Below are 25158 nucleotides of genomic sequence, written 5' to 3'. Positions count from 1 at the left end.
TACCCTGTGTCTAGGGGCTTCATTGCAGCTTTGAATTGGCCAGGTGCCACAGATATGGGCCTCAGCACAGGCTTGTGTTAGGCCTTGGGACTTCAAAGGTTTGGCGCTGGTGTGCTTTGATATTGGCTTAGGCGATGTCCCAGGGTGTTCGTACGCCCAAGTTTGGAAACTGGTGTCGTAGTTGGGGTGGCTTGCACTATTTTGGGCATAGTTTTACTTCTGGCTCCCCTCTCGCCCAAGTGAAATAGACCCTCTCTGTCTACCTTTAAGTTGTTTTCTGTACAAAAGTTAATTCATTCTGTCCTCATGTTGGTTCTCTGGTTCTAGTATTTGTTTTGAGGCCCTATTTTAAGGTTAGTTTGAGAAGATTCTCAAAGAGGTTCCATTTTTTTTCAAGTGCTACTCTGCCATCTTGGCTCCAAACTCCCTGATATGTATAGAAATCTGTCTTACTCAGTAAGAAGGGAACAGGGAATAAAAAAGTGGAGACAATAGAAAAGTAATCAGCAAATTGAAACAAAATGATTTGTAAACATGGAAAGAATCAAAGGAGAGAAAGCTAAATATTAACTGTGGAAACACTTGTGGGAAGAAAACAGAGTTAGAAGTCTTAATTGGGAATGTGAATGAGATGATATCACCCACAAAAAAGAAGAGGATAAAAGAGAGTATTAAAAGTTACAATACCATAATAAGTGGTCCACAAAAAATTCCTTTAAATCAGGGAGACACAGTGTAAAGGTAAAGGGCTGGAACAAAATATACTATGTTTCAGCTAAAGTTAAAGAAAAATAAAAGCAGGAGTAGGAATTATGTTTTCAGTCAAAGCAAGTGTCACAATTGACCTAATTAAAAGAGATCAAAAGGAAATTAAGTGTTGATAAAAGGAACCATAGACAATGTAATAATAAAATGCATATGCAAGTAACATATGTGCACCAAATAGTGGAGCATCTTAATTCTTAAAGGAGAATCTATATGAGTGACAAAAAGAAATAGACAATAGCCCTTTATTAACAGGGGACATTAATCTCCCCTTCTCAGAATTGGATAAATCAAACTCAAAAAAATGAAAAAAAAAGAAATTAAGGAGTTTAATAGGAATTTTAGAGAATTTACAATTGATTGACATCTGGAGAAAACTTAATGGAAATAGAAATCTCTCTCTCTCTCTTTAGCAGCATATGGTACTTTCACAAAAGTTGATCATATAATAGGATTAAAAGTCTCAAGTAGGAACAACCTCCAGGAAGTGATGCAGAGTGAAAGGAGCAGAACCAGGAAAACATTGTACACAGAGACTGATACATTGTGGTACAATTGAAGGTGATGGACTTCTCCATTAGTATCAATGCTATGTCCCTGAACAATCTGCAGGGATCTAAAAAATACTACCCACAAGCAGAGAATAAACTGTGGGAGTAAAAACACCGATGAAAAGCAACTGCTTGACTACAGGGTTGGAGGAGATAAGACTGAGGAGAGACTCTAAATGAACACTATAATGCAAATTCCAACAACAGGGAAATGGGTTCGAGTCAAGAACACATGTGATAACCAGTGAAATCGTGCGTCGGCTATGGGAGAGGGAAAGGTGGTGGGAGGGGGGGAGGGGAGGAAAAGAAAATGATCTTTGTTTCCAGTGAATAATGTATGGAAATGACCAAATAAAATAATGTTTAAAATTTAAAAAATAAAAATAAAAAATAAAATAGCACCACAATAGCAGGTGGAGTGAATTTACCAGCACAAAGAGTTATTTTGAGAGCATCCTATATTGTAACACAGTTTTAAATGCGAAATCAGTATCAACAGATGATTGGCAGAGCTGTGGAAGCTGGAATAGAAACTATTGGTATATATAATATAATATAATATACTTTTATTACAAGAAAAAGACAAGTATTTGGTACTAGATTTGTTAAATGTCCCATTGGGAACTGTGATAGTCATCTTGGACAAGAAGTCACTAAAGATTGGGTTAAAGATATCTTGAAGAAATCTTGAAGATATATATAATTTTATGTGTGGTACATTTTTTAGCATTCAGCAAAAGAGTTTATCCAAAGAAAAAAGCCTTTGGGAAATATCTAGGAAAGCAATGGAAAACTAATAGAAAAAGGACTCCTACAAAGAAAAAAATATTTTTAAGAATGAAATACAGTCCCAGTGTGATAGATAAATCACAAAATTATGACAACCATCTTTAAAAGAAACTTTAGACTTGGCTTACCTTATAATTCTTTACAAAGACTTAAAGAAAAGTCTTGAAGGACTTGTTCTTAAAAACTATCTTCATTTAATCTAAAAACTCCATATGATATGGTTTCTCAGTGTAAGTCAAATTAGATGCTATATTTCAGATAGTTTAACCACCTTGGTTTAGCAGAAGAAAAGGTAACAATTCTTGGAGTATCTGAAATCTTTATCATAAAGAAAGCCTCTGGTTAAAGCTATTAAAAAGGATGTGGACAAGGATGTTGTCAACAGGTTCTATCTCTCCTTTGACCTTTATGACTTGCTCAAAGAGTCGAATGGCTGAAGTGTGTCAGAAAAATGTAATATCTATTGAGGATATGTACAAAACCTTTTAACTGAGGCTGCCTTGTGTACTCTTGTGTTCTCCTCTTGTGTACTACATTTCTTTGAAAAGCTAGAGGAGTTTGGGGTTTATAGAGTTCTCTTGACCGAATTTACCAAGAAACTGTCTTACTGCATAAGTCTCTCTCATGGAAGTAACTAGAATTTTACAGTCTCAAAGCAAAACAATTACAAAATGTGGGTTATAAAACTGTTGCATGTTTAGCTAAAGCAGACCCTGAAGTGCTGATAAGCACTTTTATTCATTGGTGATGGAATATTTTTGTGCTCAAAGGAATAATGAACTGGAAGTATTCCATGTTAACTGGAAAGACCTCCAGAAACTGATGCAGAGAGAAAGGAGAAGAACCAGGAGAACAATGTTCACAGAGACTGATACATTATGACACAATCAAATGTGATGGACTTCTCTACTAGCAGCAATCTGGTGAGGTCACCCCCTGAGACCCTTGGGTCTATGGCCCCATCCACAAAGAACCATGAACTCACCAAATGATATTATTCCTAATTATTTTTAAAATAGATATGTGTGGTATCAAAATGTTTTGTTAGAAAAAAATAGCTGAAAAATCTACCAAATTTCTTTTATGCGACAAAAATTGTGATTATCCCTAAAACAGAAAGAAAAAAAAAGAGAAATAAATCTAGAGACCAATATCCCAAATGAATGTTGATGCAAAAAAAATTAACAAAACACTAGCAAGAAGATTATAGCAATATATCAAAAGGATCATATACTATGGTATATGACCAGGTAGTTTTTAACCCTCCAACAAGTAAGGATTCTTCAATATTGGGAAAATTATCAACATAACTGACCATGTCAATAACAAAACCAATACAAATCATATTATTTCAATACACAGCAAAAGTTTTTTTTTTTGTTGTTGTTGTTTTTACAAAATACCAAACCCATTGCTATTAAAAACACAAGGGAACACTTAAGTACATGGAACATTCTTCAAAATGATAAACAATATTTATCTAAAACCATATGCAAACATTATATGAATTGGGGACAAATTAGAAGCCCTTCCAATAAGATTAGAAGTGAAACAAGGATGACCATTATCACCTCTTTTGTTCAATATTGAACTAGAAAAGCTAGCTATGGAAATAAGAAAATAAATTGAAACATTAGAATAGTCAATGAGATTATAAAGTTATTACTTTTTGCAAATGATATGAAGGTATACCAACAAAATCCTAAAGAATCAACCAAACAGCTAATAAAAACAATCAGCAACTTCATCAAAGTTGCATGATTTATAATAAACCCATAAAATCATCAGTATTTCTCTGTACTACTAATAGAGCCCAATAGCAAGAGATAGGAGAAATTCCATTTAAAACAAGAGGGAAAATACTAATTTCTCAATGGGTAGAGCCAATATTACAAAAAAGACAATTCTTCCTAAATCAGTTTAATTATTCAGTGCCATTCCAATCAAACTACTCACAAATTATCTCATATAGCTAGAAAAAATGAGAAAATTCTCTGGAAGATTATAAAACTAAAACATCAAAGGAATTAATGAAAAATATGAAGGGAGATGGCTTAGATGTACCGGATCTCAAACTATATTATAAAATGGTAATTGTCAAAACAATCTCGTACTGGCTAAGAGAAAAGTGGAGAAGTAATGGAATAGATTAGGCACTGAACACACAAAGGTAAATGACCATAGAAACCTAGTATTTGGCAAACCCAAAGATTCATTCATCTGGAAGAAGAGCACAATATTTGAGAAAGACTGCTTGGAAAACTAGAAAAAACTATTGCAAAAATTAAACATAGACCAATACCTTATTTTACATACCAAGATAAAATTGAAATGGCTATATTATTTAGAAATAAAGGGAAATTATGGAAGAACAAAATAGTTTATTCTTCAGACCAATGGATAAGGGAAGAATTTAGGTCAAAACAAGACAGAGACAACATTATGATAGTTAAAATGGATAACTTTAACTTTACTAAAATTAAAAAAAAAGTTCTCTATAAATATAAGCAATGCAACAAAGATTAAAAGACAAAAAATAAATTGGGGAAAAAATCTTTATATCAAGCCTCTCTGACAAAGGCTTCATTTCTCAAATATATGCAAAACTGAGTCAATTCCATAAGAATACAAATCATTTCCCAGCTGACTAATAGTAAAAGAATATGATCAGGCAATTCTCAGATGTAGAAATTAAGACCATCCTTAGTTATATGAAAAAATGCTGCAAATCAACATTACTTAAAGAAATGGAAATTAAAACAACTCTTGAGATACTACCTATGCCCACAGGACTAGCTAACAGGATGAAAAAGGAAAATGATAAATGTTGGAGGGTATGTGGAAAAACTGGGACACTAATACACTTCTGATGGAGCTCTGAACTGATACAACCATTATGAAGAGCAATCTATAACCATGCCCAAAGGGCCATCGAACTGTACTTATCCTTTGATCCAATAATACCTTCTATGTTGGTATCTCAAAGAGATTAAAGATAGGGGAACAGAACCTAACCATACAAAAATATTTATAGAATCTCTCTTTTGTGGTGATAAAGTACTGGAAAATGAAAAGATGTCTATCAATTTGGGACTGGCTAATCAGGTTATGTTATATGCTTGTAATGGAATAACTACTGTGCCATAAGAAATGAGACACAAGATAATAAAATAAATAAATAAATAAAATAAAAAAATAAAGAAGTAAAAATCCTGGAAAGGTTTATACAAAATGATATAAAGTTAAGTGGGCAGACTCAGAACTTTATACACAATAACAATAGTGTATGATGATCAATTGTGAATGACAACTACTATCAATAAGGCAATGGTCCAGGAGAACACCAAGAGACAAAACAAGGATAATCAATTCAATAAAAGAAACAGGTGGAGTCTGAATGTGGATCAAGATGTCTCTTTCTTTACTTCATTTTTTCCCTGAATTTTTCTCTGGTGTAGGACATATATTGTTTCATATGATGAACATTAAAAATATATATTATATGATATTATGTGTACAACCTAAATAATATTATCTTCCTCCTTTGGGACAAAGGAGGGGTGAGACAACACGGATTGAAAATATCAGAGAATGGTATTGATAAGTAATCTGGAGAAATTAAATTCATTAAAAAACTAAATCAATATTCAGCTCTCATGGATCCTGTTAATACGTTAGTGGAACCTATTTATATTTGAGTTAGAAATCACTGATCTAGAGTATGTCTAAGGTTCCTTAGCTTGAATTTTTCCATGTAATGTTACTTTGCCTAGAATTCAGTGGGAAGTAATTTATGTAATATAACAGAAACATTAGAGAAATTATTGTGGTAATACAATTTAAATTAAACCCAAAGTGAAATAACTTTATAATAATTTGGAATAAAGGTAGATAGCTTTCTGTGATCTATAATAGATCTCAAATATCATTCTTTCATTCTCTTCCTAGAAATTTTGTTTTCCTTTCCCCATTCTAATAATAAAGCAAAGACCTAATCAATAAATTCTATGGTCTTTTCTCAACTTTTCTCAACTATTAAACTGTAGAGAGAAGGATCTATATTAGAAATGTGGAAACACAAAATATTTTGGCAACAGATTGAATATGAGGAATCAGTGAAATTTAACAATCTATTGAACTAAATTTATTGTATTAATATTTATTAATTACTCTCATCATATATAACATAAACATCATGGGTTAAAATAATAAAACAAACTAAATTAAAATAAATGTTAAATTGCTCTCTTCTCCCAGCAGTCTTGCTTTGTGTCATGTGGATCCTACTTTTTTTAACTACTTTCTAAAAGTACCTCCCAAGAATTAGTACATAAAGCTATCTAAAACTCTTTCCAAAGTTTCTGCTATATATAATTACTCAACTCTTACAGTTATTAATTAAAGGCAAAATAAGAAATTCAAATTCTGATACATATATAATAAGTATGTATTGAGTTGCAAGAGTATATTGGAAAACAAGCAAACTTTGTCATGGCTATTGTAAGCTGAAACCTATCTTGCCCAGTTTATCTTTTGCTGACTTTTATTTAACTTTCCCCTTCAGGAAGATCATTAAAATAATTACTTGATCTGTGCAATATTAAAATATTCACTACACTTATGACCAATATGATTGGAGGTCCCCAAGGCTTTAGGAATGAAGTTGTGGCTTCCATTTATGGAAATCTTGCTATGCAGCACTTACTTAGAACTGCCTGTTTATATGTTGATTGAAATACCCTACTATCTCTCATCTCTGCAACCTGATATAGATCAGTGGTTAGTAGCAGAGCAAAGGGTCTAGGTAGTAAATATTTTATGCAACCACTCCCTTTGGAAAGGCTATCAAACTGTAAATTAACACCAATAACACAGGTCTCAGTCTTGAGGTCTCACTATGCAAACTCATAAATACAGCCTTGGACATCTATTGATATATTGCATATGTAAAGCATTGTGTTGATTGACATTAAGGTAAATGTTATTTTGTCAAAATTACAAAATTTTATTAAATAATTAACTATAAAACAACTCTTAGACATAATAATAGAATAAGCCTGGTTTCCATATTGAAAAGATCAGTAAACAAAAATTCTTTATTCTGATACATTTTCATATGAAATCATTACAAACTAAGAAAAATTGAAGGGTCCCTAAAAAAGACTAATGCATTGTCAGTTGTTTATAAATTATTCTCACCTCCAAAGACTTATTCAAACTGGCTTCCCAACTACAATGCCCTTCTTTCTTTTTTTCCACATAATCAGATCTTATACTTCCTGCTTCAGATGAAATTCAACATTCTAGTTAAATTTTCAGTATTTTGATCCAGCTCATAAAGATTCTCTCTCCTTTGAATACCCCTCTTGTTGATGATTTCTCTTCCAGTTCTATCTTTCCCCTACCCTCAGGACACTTCTTCTGAGATGTCACCAAATTTATCCTGTATATGTTTTGGATGTAAATAATTCTTTCTCATATTGTATACCCAATTAAACTGTGAACTCCAGACCTATGTTTGCCAAATTGTGACTCTCAAACACTTAGCACATTGTCTGGAAAATATTAAGCTTTCAATAAATACTTCTTGACAACGTAATTTCTTAATTTCAATGTCTCTCTGACTACCTGATCTCCTTATAAGTTCCATTCTTAGTTTAAAATCAGCTATCTTCTCTTGTTTTTCTTTCTCTCCTGCCTCCACAGGTTTCCAAACTTAAAATTCCCCTTGTTACTTCAAAAAACATGGCCTCAGTCCATCAGTTGTTGCTCATGACTGAGCCAAACTTTGGCAGCAGCTAGCTTACAAAAAATAATTCAAGTTGCCAAGATTCAGGGTATTTTTCCCCCTTTTAAACATTATATTATTTGGTCATTTCTGAGCATTATTCATTGGAAACAAAGATTATTTTCTTTTCCTATGCCCCCCCCCATAGCCGGATGTGCGATTCCCCTGGGTATCACATGTGTCATTGATTTGAACCCATTTCCATGTTGGGGGTATTTGCATTAGAGTGATCATTTAGAGTCTCTCCTCAATCATATCCCCTCAACCCCTGTAGTCAAGCAGTTGCTTTTTCTTGGTGTTTTTACTCCCACAGTTTGTCCTCTGCTTGTAGATAATGTTTTTTCTCCTAGATCCCTGCAGATTGTTCAGGGACATTGCATTGACATTAATGGAGAAGTCTATTATGCTCGATTGTATCACAGTGTATCAGTCTCTGTGTACAATGTTTTCCTGGTTCTGCTCCTCTCGCTCTGCATCACTTCCTGGAGGTTGTTCCAGTCTCCATGGAATTCCTCCACTTTATTATTCCTTTGAGCACAATAGTATTCCATCACCAACATACACCACAATTTGTTCAGCCATTCCCCAACTGAAGGGCATCCCTTCATTTTCCAATTTTTGGCCCCCACAAAGAGCGCAGCTATGAATATTCTTGTTCAAGTCGTTTTCCTTATTATCTCTTTGGGGTACAAACCCAGCAGAACTGTGGCTGGATCAAAGGTCAGACAGTCTTTTATCACCCTTTGGACATAGTTCCAATTTGACCTCCAGAATGGTTGGATCAATTCACAACTCCACCAGCAATGAATTAATGTCCCTACTTTGCCACATCCCCGGTTCTGGGTATTTTTATTGACCATCATTCATGCCTGGAATTCTATCCCACCTCTCCTTCCTTGTCTCCACTTCTAAGCTTCTCTGGAATCCAGAAATCTTTCTGATTTTCTTTAATATTAGTACCTTCCCTCAGTGATTAGCTCCAGTTCATCACATGTGTGTACAAATTGTATTATTGTAGACATATAAAATCATATATTATGTGTTTTATTATGTTTTCTTCTATTGAATTTTTTCAATTATAAGTAGAAACTATTTGGACAATATTTTCTGACATTTTGCAATTTAGATTCTTTCTCTCCCTCTGTTTCCCAATGGTGATAAATGGCATCAAAGAAGTTAAATTGGTGTTTTCATAGAATACTGATTTTTTTTCATATGTTGTGACTAAAGATATGTATCACATATTCAGTAAAAACTCATGAAGGAAAAAAGGGAAGTATGGTGTACTTTGCTGCAATCAGATTCCAACAATTCCTTCTTTGGGTGTGGATAACATTTTTTTTTTATCTTGAGTCCCTTGGGGTTATTTTGGAAACTTGTTTTTCTGATAATAGTTTAGTTCTTCACAGTTGATCATCATAAAACATTTATGTTACTGCATTCACTGTTCTCATGGTTTTGTTCACTTCACTTTGTATCAGTTCCTATAGATTTTTCTATGTTTTTTTCTGAACTCATCCTGTTCATCATTTCTTATGTTGTAATAATTTTCCAATACAACCACATACCACAAATTATTTAGCTTTTCCCCAACTGATGGATATCCCTCAGTTTCCAATTCTTTGTCACTACATAAAGAGCTTCTGAAAATATTTTTGTATGACAATCCTTTTCCCCTATCTCTGATATTTCCAACTTATTTTTCCCATTTATCCTTATTTCTCTCCTTTCTCTCCTTTTGTGTTTCTAAGTGTTTTCCCTTGTGTTTATTTAAGTTTCCCCTTTTGTCTGTGCCCTCCTTTTTTATTCCACTCTTCCTTTCTTACTTCCCTATTGTATAAAAAAAGATTTCTATACTTAACCTATCATTGATGCTATTTCCACTTTGTACCAATTCTGATGATAGTGAGGTTCAAGCATTGTCTGCCATGCCCTCATCTTCTCTTCATTGTATTTCATTCTTAATGTCTCCTTATGTGAGGTAATATGCCCTTAAAATTCTGTACTTTTGTTTTCCCAGTGTATTCCTCTTTCTTATGCATTGATTTAGAAAAATATTCCATTATATTCAATTTACATCTTACTCTCTGTCTATATAAGTTTCTATTCATTTCCCTAATGCTGATGAAATTCATAGGTCTCATCAATACCTAAAAAATCCTCAGTATGTTAGGTATTTGAGGTACTTTCAAGTATGACATATCTAGTTATCACCTTGTTACTTACTAGTCATGTGATCAGTTTAAACTCATTATTTCCCTTGATTACCTTACAGTATCTAAAATATCTCTTATACCATAAGTACCTTAAGTATTCTAGTTATCACTTCTCAATGCAAGGAATTTAATTAATTTAACCCCATTATTTTCTTTAATTACTTTAGGTATATTAAGTACCATAGGCATCTCCCATACTATTGAAATCTTAAGTATCCTACTTATTCTTTTCACATTTAGGAATGTGATTAGTTCAATCCCACTGATTTCCCTGAGCTGTTTTCTATTTACCTTTTTTATGCTTCTTTTGAGCATCAAATTTAATTACTGAATTTTCATTTTAGTACTGGTAATTTCATCTGGAATCTTGGAATCCCTCTATTTTTTGTTAATCTCCATTTCTTCTCTTGGACTATTGTGGTCATTTTTTGTTGGGCAATTGAATTTTCATTGTAGTTCTAGATCCTTTGGCCTTGAGGAATATTATATTACATGATTTTCAATCCTTTAATGTAGAAACTGCTAGATCCTCTATAATCCTGAATGTAGTTCCACAATATTTGAATTGTATTTTTTCTGGCTGCTTATTGTATTTTCTTCTTGACTTGAGATGTATGGAAATTGACTAAAAGGGTCCGGGCATTTTAAAATTGGATATTTCATTCAGGAGATGACCAGAGAATTCTTTCAATTTTCATTTTTTCCCTCCTTATTCAAGAATGTCGACAGTGTTTTCCCTTAAAATTTCATTAAATATAATTTTCAAATTCTTCTTCTTCTTTTTTATTATGATTTTCAATTAATAAAGTGATGCTTAGATTATCTCTCCTTAGTTTATTTTTCAGCTCATTTGTTTTTCCACTGAGAAATTTCAATTTTTTGTCTATATTTTCATTTTTTGGTTTTCTTCTGGCTCATGAAGTTGTTCTCTTCCGTTCATTAAATTCTAATTTCTAGAAAGCCATTTTCTTCTTTGGGGCTTTGAACTTTCTTAGAGTTTTTTTTTTCCTGTTTGAGTTATTGTGTTTCTCTTTTTATACATTTTTGTCATAAACTGTTGATTGTTTCCATTATTTTATTTTCTAATTTTTCTTTTAAGTTTCTTATTCTTTGCCTTTTGATCCTTTTTAGGTCTATTTAAAGGATTCATTTTGGACTTGACATCTTTTCACATTTTCCTTTGAGGCTTCACACATTTTTATTTTTGTATTGCTGTCTCCTCAGTTTATATTTTGGTCTTCCCTTTTGTCTAGATATTTTGATAGTGTCAGTCTTTTCCCTCTGACTTTTGCTCATTGGGGGCTTATTTTTATCCTTGATTTTGTCTATGTGCTGAACCTTACCTCTTTTTCTGGTGTTAAAGGAGTTCTGTCCAGCAATTGTACTGTGCCTGGGGTTGGCTCAGATTTCTCAGTCTCAGATTAAGCACGTTGCAAAGGCTATCTGATTGGCCATCTGTGTTGAGGTTTGTAGCTGTTGAGTTCAGCTGGTTGGCAATGGGTTCTGCCCAATCCCAGTGTGGCTATATCTTGTTGGGCTGAGATCCTCCCACTGCTGTCTATACTAGGTCAGTCCTGGTCTCTGTTCTGATTGGCTTATGTAGGGTCACTTTCCTCCCACTACTGTTTTGTTTTGCATTATGCTGGTTTCTGCTCCTATCCTGCTGAGGCTGGACCAAACCAGCATCTCTCTTTCTCCCACTACTTTTGCTATATTGCATCTGATTTCTACTAATGTTTATTTAGTGCTTCCTTCTTGTATTTCAGTGACATGACTTCCTTGCTGTCTCTTGACATTTTTTCTGGTCTGAAGAACTACTTCATTCCTTCTTCTATTGGTTCTACTGCTCCAGTTTTTGTTTTAAGACTTTTTTTTGTTCCTCTGTGGTCATTTGGAGGGTGGATGGATGGTTTCTACTGTTTCTTATTTTACAATATTGGCCTGATCTGCCATTTCAACAGAGCCATGTGTGTTTTTGTAAAAAGTGACTTATGTGTTGACTCTCTTGACTCTAAATACATGTTGACTCTCACTCTTTTTGATAGAGTGAATACTCCCTCAGATCAGGAACTATTTTTACTTTTCTTTCTTTCTCCAGTGCTTAACATAGTGCCTATCACTAGATCATTTCATATTAAATTCTTTTTAATTTTATTTTTGTACACACAAATAGAATAACCATGCCATAAAGTAATGATGGGAAAATATGAACCACCAAAATTATATTACTAGAAAAGTAGTGGGATACATGATTTATCAAATTGGTAAGGGTACAATTACTGGCAGAACCTTTGTGCCATGTGGTAGTATACATGCTTCTCATAACTCATGTGAAATAAATTTATTTTTACTAGATGTCTTATTATATTTAAAAGATTTATCTGGGCACTGTGGGGAGACAAATATATTAATATATTATGGATATAGAACATTGAACTGGTCTACTTATCTTCATAAAAATATTAGGATTATATAAGGAAAAGTACCCTGATTTTCACACTGTACATAGCAATCTCACATGTCCATTTAATCCAAGAATATCAAAGACAAAAATGAAGTCTTCATATATGCCAATATTTTTATTTTAGCATTTTCATGGTATCAAAAATGTAGAACAAAAGTTTATGTCAATTGATTGGAGACTGGCCAAACCAACTAGAGTATATTAATGTAATGAGCAACTGCAACATGTTATGAAACAATGAATGTGATGAATTAAAAAAAATGAAAAAAACACTGTTAAATATATAGACTTATAAAAAAAAAAGACATAGAACCAGAAGAATAATAATACACACAAAAGCTACAATAACATAAGGGAAAGAAAGTTGCAAAGGGGCTCAAATTAGATTAAAAGCAGTGAGCAATATAGGATGTCAGGAGAGTGGATGTATCCATTGGTTTGACATAATTGTGTGTGTGTGTGTGTGTGTGTGATAGAGACAGCAAAATAGAGAGAGTGGAGAAGGAGGAAAATGTAGGAAAATAGAGCAAAGGTGAGGAGAGAGAGAGAGAGGAAGGAGAAGAGTTAAGAGTAGCAAGAACACAAATTTATAAGGAGATAAATCAATTGTAAAAAAAATCAAACCATTCCCCAACTGATAAATGGGCAAGGGACATGAAAAGGCAGTTTTCAGATAAAGAAATCCAAACTATCAATAAGCACATGAAAAAGTGTTCTAAATCTCTTGTAATCAGAGAAATACAAATCAAAACAATTCTCAGATACCACCTCATACCTAGCAGATTGGCCAATATGGCAGTAAAGGAAATTAATAAATATTGGAGAGGATGTGGCAAAATTGGGACTCTAATACACTGCAGGTGGATTTGTGAACTGATCCAACCATTCTGGAAGGCAATTTGGAATTACACCTAAAGGGCTTTAAAAGACTGCCTGCCCTTTGATCCAGCCATACCATTGCTGAGTTTGTACCTCAAAGAGATAATAAGGAAAAATAAGTGTACAAAAATATTCACAACCATGCTCTTTGTGGTGGCAAAAAAATGGAAAATGAGGGGATGCTCTTCTTTTAGGGAATGACTGAATAAATTGTGGTATCTGTTGGTGATGGAATACTATTGTGCTCAAAGGAATAATGAACTGGAGGAATTCCGTAGGAATTGGAAGGACCTCCAGGAATTGATGCAGAGTGAAAGGAGCTGAACCAGGAAAACATTATAGACAGGAACAGATACATTGTGGCACAATCAAATGTAATGGACTTCTCTACTAAGAACAATGCAATGATCTGGGACAATTCTGAAGGGCTTATGAGAAAGAACACTATCCAGGTCCAGAGAAAGAACTGTAGGAATAGAAACACAGAAAAAAAAAACAACTCCTTAATCACATGGTTCAATGGGGATATGATTGGGTATATAGACTTTAAATGATCACCCTATTACAAATATTAATATGGAAATGAGTCTTGATCAATGACACATGTAAAACCCAGGAAAATTGCTTATTGGCTATGGGAGGGGGCTATGAGGATTGAAGGGAAAGAACATGATTTATGTAACCATGGAAAAATATTCTAAATTTAAAAATAAATTTAAAAAAACTTTTAAAAAAGACCAAAAAAAGTAGAAGGAACAGGAAGTAGAACATTATCTTTTAAATGAAAAGTAAGTTCTAAATGCAAGATTTCCATTAAGAAAAGTCCAAGTACTTGGAGACAGAGATTATTCAACAAAATTCAGATCAGAATCATATCACATTATCTTAGTTTGGATTAAAATAGATTCTAGGCAGCAAGATGGCACAGTAGATAGAATCCTTGATCTTAGGTCAAGAAGATATGTTTAGATCGTATATCAGATATTTATTATTTGTTTGACTCTATACTTATAATTTAAGATCTCTCTGGTTTAATTTCCTGACCTGTAAAGAGGGACTTAAAATATGTACTTCCCTGAGGATCAAATGAGATATAAGAATTATTATTATATGCTTGGCTCCTATTATTATGCACATATATTCACTCTTGTCCTCCTCTAATATATACTCTAAGGATTCTTCTTAGTTCTTTAAAGCTATGCAAATGATGAGTCTGAGCAATCTATAAATGTCTAATCTCAACACAATCACTATTTTCCAAATTTATTAGTGTCTGAAACTCTAATTACAATTACTCCTTCAGTCAAAGAGGTGATTCTGGAAGTCTCAGAGAAGAATAGAACCTTCATTTTTTTCAAATATATTACTATACTAGCATTGATCAGTTTATCATATTAGCTTGCTGTGCCGTACTACAGAACAAGATGTTGAAGAAATGAAACTGAAAGCATGGAAAGAATGTTGGAATTCTCATAGAATAGGCTTTTCAAGGTGGGAGGATGGAAGGAGCACCAGATTGGAAGTGAGAGTGAGCAGGTCCAAATTCTAGCTCTCTTATTTGCTACCTGTCAATTCCAACTTTGTTCTCTGCATATAGAAACATGAAGCACCCAACAGAATCATAAAGCAAGTTGGTTTGATTGGTATCATCAAAGTATAAATAAGAAAGACAATGAGGGGAGATACAGGACCTCTGTTTCCTGAGTGGAATTGTACACAGGTTGCTGGGGCACATCCAAAAACAGTCAAGTCTGTTGGATTTTTATATGTCTGCATTTAAAAAGACCAGAGTTTAGTGGGAGGGTGAAATAGGTCCAAATCTGGGAAATATGCCAATTCATTTTTGTTGGGGATGTGGAGCTAGAATGAAATGCCTTGTAAATTATTGATATTCCAACTCCTTTCCTGAGGAGGCATGGTTATTCGTAATAACAGGTTGAATGTAGTTTTTGATCTTTGCCAGGGCTTCTTTTAGGAAGTCTCTGAGATCATCAAACTAACTGTGTAAGGCTAAGGCCCTTGCTCTTCTCAGATTCTTACCTCTAAAAGAGGGGGAGGAAGGTTGTTTGTTTAGATGCACTTTAAGGACATTTCTGGTTCAAAATTTAAGTCCTGTGTAACAATTACTTCTAAGGCTTCTTGGAGGTTAAAAGTCTTGAGTTGCCATAACAGAAGACTTAAGGTAATGGCCTATTACAATTTTGCCTAGGGCTACCTCCACAGGTTCATGTAAAAGTCATAAATTGTTTGCTAAATAATTTACATTTTATTAGGGGAGGGAGAGAGGCATTGCTTAGATTTTTACAGTTCCATTATTTTACTATTACCCTTCAACTCACCTCAAATATTGCAGTATACATGTAAACTCACTCACTGAACCAAAATAATGAAAGTTGAAAAAAATGCCAGGAGTATAGGTCAAGAGTTTATAGAAGAAAAAAATTTGTAGAGGGAAAGTTGTTTTAAACTCACTTTCCGTTATTTACTGTGATTGAAAAATTAATTTCATTTATTAATTCACTACATTCTGCCTTGAAATTAAAGAAAGGCATGTCCCCAACTGACAAATAGTCAAAGGATATAATCAGTCAATTCTCAGATATAGAAATTAAAATTATCTTCAGTCATATGAAAAACAGTGCTCCAAATCAATATTAATTAGAGAAGTACAAATTAAAATAACTCCGAGGTACCACCTCACACCCACCAGACTAGCTAATATGACAAAAAAGGAAAGGAGAAAATGTGGAAAAATTGAGGTACTAAGATACTGCTGTTGTAAAGGAGAGCCAATACATTCTTTCTGGTGAGCAATATGGAACCATGTCTAAAGGATCACCAAATGGTATATATCCTTTGATCCAGAAATACAACTACTATGTCTGCATCCCAAAGTGATTAACGATAGGGAAAATTATCTATACAAAAAAATTAATAGCAGCTATTTTTGTGGTGGCAAAAAACTAGAAACTGAAAGGATGGCCATCTGAACATTGTATGCTATATTAACATTCAATACATTGGCAAATTTGAATGAGATCTATAATCAAACCAAAGAAAAATTATAAAAACACATAAAGAATAGGAACAGAGAAGTAATGATAAAAATGAAAAAAAAATGAATGAAATAAAATTTCTACAAATTTTAATATATGTTCATTTGATGTATTTATTTTTGCAACTGATATATCTGTGAATACACATACACATGTTTTTGGAGTAATCACATTTTGTACTTGCAGAATAGAAGGACTCGAGCTAAAATCCCACTTCTTTCACTTACTACATTAGTAATACTACACAAGTCACTTAAACACTCTTTGTCTTTATTTCCTCAAACCTAAAACAAGGGCATTTTAATATATTCTTCATGACTTCTATTTTATATATGTAATGAAATAAGGACAAATATAGATACTGAAAAGGATAATGTTAAGAAAGAATATTTTAAGGTATTTTAACTTTTTATAAAACAAAAACCTCTATGCTTTTATTTATACATTGTGAATTTTAGTTTTACTCCACCCTGCTTAGTCTTCAGAACTCTAGCAACCAAGACTGTCTACACCCCTACTTAAGGATTAAGTGTGGGGCAGGAAGGTCTATGACCCGTGTGTGCTAACAAGTGACAAATTAGAAACAACTGACTTGACTCCTGGGCCATCCAAAGTCAAATTTAAGCCACCATTGGCACATGTAAGACACAGTAAGTGATGTAAAGAACTGCCTTTATATTTTGCGTCACTTGCTATGAGAGGGACTTGGTTGTGGAACTTGACCCTGGAGGACCTCCAATGTGAGACTTCAGACTGCTTACTTTAGATGATCATGGGGTGAGTTATAAGGCTGACTCCACTTTTCCATGGCTTTTCTGGATAGGCACCTTGGATGAGGTCTCTGAACTCCTGCCTGACTCAGACCAGACCAGAAAAGATCTTTTTCCCTTTTCCCTCTCTCTCTCTCTCTCTCTCTCTCTCTCTCTCTCTCTCTCTCTCTCTCTCTCTCTCTCTCTCTCTCTCTCTCATTCTTAATTTCTTCCTTCTATTGTCAATGAACCACCATAAAATTCCATTCTGACTTGAATATTTCATTGGGATTTAGAATTTAAATCCCTGGTGACCAACCAAAATATATATTCAATCCAACCATAAAATTTACCCCTTACAGTCTAGTGACTGGCTCCTGTAATCTAATCCCTTTTCTGTCTTTCATGGTGTGGCAAACTCTCTATACTCCTGGCTACTGACTGGGTAATTGCATAATTGCTTAAATCATTTTAATTGGGCCCTGATTCAAGGACATGTTATAGATTTATTTTTCCTTTACTTAGAATTTTACACAAAAGAATTTCATAGTCTATATTTCATCCAGAAATTATTTTTTTTAATTTGGATTTTTAAAAATATTTTTCTTTGTATTGCCAATTAATTCATACACCTCATAACTCAACCATGCATCCCTAAGTGATCCCTGTGTTTTTTAATCACTGTCTTCAGAGGGATATGTATAAATATTATTATTTTAAATTGCAAAGTTTAAATTCCTTTTGAGAGTAATTTTAGGTTAAGAAACATGCTATCTTTCTGAATCCAGAAAGTGAACTGTTTGGAGAGGACACCATGAAGATGCCTCCACAGACCACAAGCTGCACCAGAAGATCCAGAGTGAACTTTGAGATGTGGTGATTTGAACTGTGTGAGGTTTAAATACATTTGTTTTGTAGTATACTCTTATGCTGAAGGGGACTGCCCCCTAACTGGCTTTTTGTCAATATGCCTAGCAATTATTGGTTTTGTTCTCTTTTCCTCTTATCCTCAAATTATTGTAATTTCATAGCTGGTATTTTTACAAGACCCACTGGAGAGACTAGTCTTCTGCATTTCTCAGGGAGAATGTATGAATGGAGATTTTGAACTTTTGGGCTTCATTCCCCAGGAGTCCTTGGTATTTCTCAGAATTCCCTATAATCTCTTCTGCATCTCCATGTTGGCAAGATCACATTATTGGTATTTAACTGGCTTTAATGCCTCCCACATCCTCTCTTTTTGTATGATGTAGGATCAGCAGTGATGGTGGTAAGGTAAGGAAAATTTGAAAATAGCTAGACAACCATTGGCATGTGGTTTTTATTTTGTATCCTCTTTATTCCTTGATTTCTAATGATCTTTAATAAACTTTATAAAATATATATTCGATTATTAGATATATAAATTCAATTTTTACAACATACAAAAAAATATAGTAAGAATGATGTCATAGAACATGAGTATTATGCAATGATTCTAAGAGTTGGTTCTAAAGTGAGTTTATTTACAGATGGTTTTAATGATTATCATTATTGTAAAAGATACTTTATAAAGATACATAGGTTTAAATTGAGTAATCTTATCATATTATCATACTCATTTTAAATTGTATGTTATATAAAGGTTTTGTTTGAAATTCAGCATGTGAATGTCTGCCTTCCCTGCAGTGCATGTGTGTGGGTCAGGATGACTAATTATCTCTGGAGTCACGTTTGCATCTAGAGGATGCTAATTCAGTCTTGGATGCTCAAACTCCTTCAGCCTCCTCTCTCTTCTGATTGGAGGCTGGTGGCTGGAGAACTGAACTCTTCCCTAAACCTTCTTTTAATGGAGGACAGTGTTAGGATATTCCAGCTCAATCTACTGTTTATCTGCAGCTCTGCTTGGTTTTAATTCCACTGAAGAAGATGTCTCCTAGTGCAACCCTTCAACCCTTCAAGCTTATTTTTGAATATCATCTCCTCCCACTAGATTGTAAACTCTTTGGAGGAAAGAATTAGCTCTCTTTTTCTTATTTGTAACCTCAGTTCTTAGTACCTGGGGCATACAAAATAGTCAATAAATGTTTACTTCATTGCATTGTATTGTATAATTTTTTTTTTCCATATGGGGCAAAGCAACAACAGAAAGGCAGATGGCAAGACACTTAGAAAGGACTTGGCTTCCTGCTGGTAAATGACCCTCTTCATTTGTTTCCAAACTCACTACCAGGTTTGAATAGATCTTGAGTGCAGGGTTACAGAGAAGTTCTTTTTTAAAATCCCAGCTACAGAGAGGCGGCAACACATTACCTCTTCCTAGCTGCTTCTTGCTTCTACTCCTGCTATTGAAGTTTAACCCCTCACTTTCTAGGAAGTGGTGTAATAGAAAGAATATCCCATTTTCCCCTCTAAATGTGAGACGTTGGATGGGGCCCTGATCCTTGTGTTTGTTCCTGTTGAAACCTCAGTATTTTCAGAGGTTGAGAGTGTATGTAGAGTTCCTGGCTAGGAGACTTAACCCCTCCATCCCCCCCCCCCCCACACACACACACACAAGTTGCTGTTCCAGGATGTAGGGATGAAGACTGGGTAGAAATTATGAATAGTGAAGGGGCTATCAGAAGCTCCACATTTTGGTGTACGTTTAGTGGAGCTGAAAAATAGAACAATATCAATTCTATCTTCATGCTGAAGTCTTGAAAACAAAAGCTCTCCACCAAAGTTCTTAATATTTTTTAATGTTTTAGCATTAGAAATGGAAATGATTGTCACTAGAAATGACATTAAATAACATTCAATATTGTCTATTTTGCTGCCATACCATTAGGATCACACCACTTTTCTATCTTACTCAAAGCTAAAAGCTTCCATATATATTCTCCCTCCCCACTATTAGAACAGGAACTCCTTTTAGTGAGGACTTCTTGCTTTTCTATTTGTATCTCCAGCACTTACCACAGTGCTTTATATATAGTATGTTCTTTTAAAAATTATTTTAAAATACTTTTCCATGTTTATATGATTCATTTTCTTTCCCTCCCCTCTTTCTTCCCCCCCCCTCCCAGACTAGGCAAACAACTTTTAACTTCTTTGCCAACCATTTCTCATACCCTAGATATCTGAAGGTGTGCAGTCTTTACTTGGTAAGGGCAAAGGTAGATCTGTTTTGAGCTTGAGCTGTTCTTCCTGTTACTTATGATACCTAGTTGACTAAACAAGAAAACCTACCAGGAACACTTTTCTTAAACCCAGATGCCAGTAAATATATCAGAAGACTAGAAGCTGTGACAAGGAAATCACTTTAAAAGACTGATATATATTAATTTAAGGTCACCAAGGAATTCAGCTATGTAATTCCTAAATCCTGTTACTCTAAGTAGGGTGGAAATTGTATTTTCCAAGACCTGGTTCTGTCATTCCAAGAATCTCTATTGTATCAATTCTAAAATCAATCATGACTCAAAGAACTCCCTGTTCTATGCTTAAGCATAGGTCAAAGCCCTTTCCGTTGTTCAGCAAAAGGTTTCTGTCCTAAAGCAGTCCCAAGTAGGGAGGAGAAGGATCCTCCCATGCCAAGGGGGTTCTTACTATCAGTAGGAAATTTTTTCCAGTATGAGATTTCCCAATGGGGAAATTTCCAACATTCATAAGTCTAAGAAATTTTAAGGTTTACAAAGCAGAGAGAAGAGGGAATAGAGTAGGGGTCCGAATGCCTGAAAAGCTGACCATCATTCTTAGCAGATCACAGAGACCACATTATACCTAGTTAATACCTAGAGATGAAGCTCTAAAGTATATTTAAAAGAAAATAACCAGGTCTAACCCTAATCAAATCTGTAATCCTAGCAGAGACCTACTATCAGACAGACTCCAGGGAAGTATACGAGGACTCTTAAATGCCTGCCTGGCTTAGGTCCAAGGGGATGTGCCAAGTGGATAGGCAATTTTTGCCTGGAGATTTTCCAAAAAGAAAATGACCAAATATAAATTTTTATGCTACTGGAAGCATTAACATAATATGCTAATATATACAAGGAAAATTTTCCTCATAACAAAAAAAAATACCACATATAATCAACTACAAGTTTCCATCATATGGATACATATGTATAGATACATACATATATATATGTATATATATATATATGATATGATATGACTTTCTTACAAGAGGCTATTAGTGAAAGAGCAGATCTTGCAAGGCAATCTTGCTTTAAGATTGGAGTAGAGAATATTTGCTTTCCAGAATAATGTCATCAGTGGCACCATATTTATTACATTATCCTTGAATTTCAATATAGTTTTATTTCAACTATATAATGAAAAAATGCTAATAAACTCTGGATTCTATCAGTGTCCTATTGGAGTATAAGTATCTCCCTGCAGACTATCTTGCATTCTCACAGAATGACAAATTTCTTGCTGTTTATTCTGCAGTGGGGGTACCTTATTTATGTCAAATAGACAGAGGAGAATACTTTTTTGCCCATTTGCTTATTTTCAAGAAGCTTTAAATTATCTTTTTTGATGCTGATATCTAAAGGAATGCCAAAGCCCTAAAGTTGTGATTTTAAACAATATAATATTAACTTCCTTATTTAGAAACAATAGTGATATACATATATTTTTCCCAAAATCTGCAACTATTTCTCAAGTAATGAACAATTCTCTCCAAATCCCAATTATTAAAATATAGATTCTAGCCAAGAAACAAGCAGTTGATTGGAAAGTCCAGAGATATACATCAACTGAAGATTCATCTTAATGTTATTTTGCATTTAAGAAAAGCAGGTTTGTTTGTAGGTCAATGTAATAATCTCAAGCAGTGTGGTATACTGATGCATATCCCAGTCTAATCCTTTATTTAATACTTTATTAAAATGTCAGCTGACTTGAGGAAGTGTGCCATAGTGGAAAAAGAACCAACTTCAAAAATGGGAGGACCTGAATTTAAGCACTGCTTCTGAATATACTGGCTTTGGGACCCTTAGAAAGTCAAACTATCACTGCTCTCAGTTGTCTTTAAGTTCCAAAGGATATTCAGACCTTCTCCCTGTTCTTCTTTTGATTTTTAAGATGTTGACACCACAACTCAGTTCTTTTCTATCCTGAAAATTTTCTTGAGCTCTAAGTCCTACTCACTGTAAAAAATTAAATCAATATCCAAGTATTATATTTTCTAAGATTTGTTAATAATCACTTGAAGTAGACAAAAAAAAAATAGAAGTAAAACCTGAGTAAAACTCTCCTGCCTCTCACCTTACCCCACCTCCACAAACCGTGATTAGGGGAAAAGCCAGCGAGGGGCAGAGCTATGTAAAAACTTTATCTCCTAAACATAAGGACAGAAAGTGAGAATGAAAGTGGGATGACCAAGCAAGACATAGAAAGAGTCCCCAAATATAAAATAAGCAATTTTGATTACATCAAATTAAAATTTTTTGTACAAACAAAACCAAGGTAACCAAAATGAGAAAGGAAGCAACAAATTGAGAAACAATCTTCATATCAAAAACCTCTGACAAAGGTCTAATTACTCAAATTTATAAAGATTTAAATCAATTGTACAAAAAAATCAAGCCATTCTCCAATTGATAAATGGGCAAGGGACATGAACAGGCAGTTTTCAGCCAAAGAAATCAAAACTATTAATAAGCACATGAAAAAGTGTTCTAAATCTCTGATAATCAGAGATATGCAAATCAAAACAACAACTCAAAACACACCTAGCAGATTGGCTAACATGACAGCAAAGGAAAGTAATGAATGCTGGAGCGGATGTGGCAAAATGGGGACATTAATTCATTGCTGGTGGAGTTGTGAATTGATCCAACCATTCTGGAGGGCAAGTTGGAACTATGCCCAAAGGGTGATAAAAGACTGTCTGCCCTTTGATCCAGCCATAGTTATGCTGGATTTGTACCCCAAAGAGATGATAAAGAAAAAGACATGTACAAGAATATTCATAGCTGCACTCTTTGTGGTGGCCAAAAATTGGAAAATGAGGGGATGCCCTTCAATTGGGGAATGGCTGAACAAATTGTGGTGTATGTTGGTGATGGAATACTATTGTGCTCAAAGAAATAATAAATAAAGTGGAGGAATTCCATGGAGACTGGAACAACCTCCAGGAAGTGATGCAGAGCGAGAGGAGCAGAACCAGGAAAACACTGTACATTGAGGCTGAAACACTATGGTACAATCGAACATAACAAACTTCTCCATTAGTGTCAATACAATGTCCCTGAACAATCTGCAGGGATCTAGGAGAAAAAAACACTATCCACAATAAGAAGACAAATTTTAGGAGTAAAAACACCGAGGACAAGCAACTGCTTGACTATAGGGGTTGAAGAGACATGATTGAGGAGAGACTCTAAATGAACACCCTAATGCAAATACCAACAATATGGAAATGGGTTCGAACCAAGGACACATGTGGTACCCAGTAGAATCGCACATCAGCTATGGGACCAGTGGTGGTGGTGGTGGTGGGGGATAAAATGATCTATGTTTCTAATGAATAATGTTTGAAAATGACCAAATAAAACAACGTTTAAAGGGGGAAAAAACAATGAATATGGGATGCTGGGATTTAGAGTTCTGGTGAGCAGATTCTAATTGCACATCATCATAGGACAATCCTCCTCTTAGGAACTCTATTTTTGTGGAGGGGCACAAACACTAACCAGTCATTGACTTCCTGGCTCTATATCTGACTCTTTGGACTTTACTACCCTGGCTCCACCTGGGTACCTTCTTCCTCATCAAATTTTTTTTTATCTCTTTTGTATGTTGTATTCTCTACATTAAAATGTACACTTAGTGATGGTTGGGGCTTGCTTTCCTTTAAATCCTACATAATAATAGCCCATACTTCACACAGATCCAAGCACATAGTAAGTACTTATGAATGTGTGTTGTCTTGCCTTAACTTGATAGTGAGTTATCTTTGCCTGGAGTTTCCTTTGTGATTGAAGTAATAGATCTAGTGTCTATCCAGACTACTGGGGAAGCTGCTATATCTATGTAGTTGGAATACATGGATTTAAGGTAAAATTCTAACCATAAAAATAGATGGATAAACTGAAACATATTCATTTAATCTTTGTGTGCCTTATTTCTATGTCCTGTGCATAATAGAACACAAGTAAATATTTATTGAGTTGAAATCAATATAAAGGAAAAAGGAGGCTCTCTTTCCCTTTAACTCTCCTTGCATTAATGCTGTTTTAGGAATCATAGAAATTATTTCATTCAGTCTTCTTAATTTACAAATAAGGATCCCAAAGCCCTAAAAAAGTAATTGCCTTGCCCAATATTATACAGTTGATTCTTTGCCAAAACTTGTTCTAGTTCACCAAGCTACAATCTATTTTGGTACAGGAAGAAGGGAGAAAGGGGAAAAGGAAGCAAGAGGTAATAGAGGAATGACAATAGAGAGTGAAGAGGGGATGAAGAACAGGTAGGGAGAAAGATGGGAGAAGAAAAGGTAAGAAAAAGAAAAGATGCTAAGTGCCAAGTGCAACATACAATATATAAATACTTTGGTGCTCATTTTCTTAATCTCTATAACCCTATAATTTAGTATATGCATACATATAAATATAGATATGGTTGTAAAATTAGTAAAAATATGTTACATAAATGACATAGGACTTAATATGGAGAGTCTTAAAAATTATACACAATTCAGCTCTACAAAAATTTACTGATTACTTAGATAATAAAGTTAGTGAATATGTATGCAAGGAACTTTGGAGTGAATGTGAGCTAGATTATAAAGAAATGGAAGATGTTTTCATCAAGTTTATACTCTGGAAGTTAAATTGAACTTGCACACACCATTTGGTGTCAATATCATTGTTGTTCAGGTATTTTTCAGACTGACATGATCATCTTTTTGACAAAGATAATAA

At 34.2% G+C, this 25158-nt stretch overlaps 1 protein-coding gene and 1 pseudogene across 3 annotated transcripts in view; one reads left to right on the top strand and one right to left on the bottom strand.

The window, feature by feature from the left end:
• Window positions 1-25158, bottom strand: part of SNTG1 (syntrophin gamma 1) — a 1241132-nt gene that overhangs the window by 995955 nt on the left and 220019 nt on the right. The gene's annotated exons all lie outside the window — the stretch shown is intronic.
• Window positions 135-2853, top strand: LOC107652033 (helicase POLQ-like; annotated as a pseudogene).

The sequence above is a fragment of the Monodelphis domestica genome, chromosome 3 (assembly GCF_027887165.1).
Source record: "Monodelphis domestica isolate mMonDom1 chromosome 3, mMonDom1.pri, whole genome shotgun sequence".
Classification (NCBI taxonomy): domain Eukaryota; kingdom Metazoa; phylum Chordata; class Mammalia; order Didelphimorphia; family Didelphidae; genus Monodelphis; species Monodelphis domestica.
Note: the sequence above shows the minus strand (reverse complement) of the source record. Positions and strands in the feature narration are given on the sequence as shown.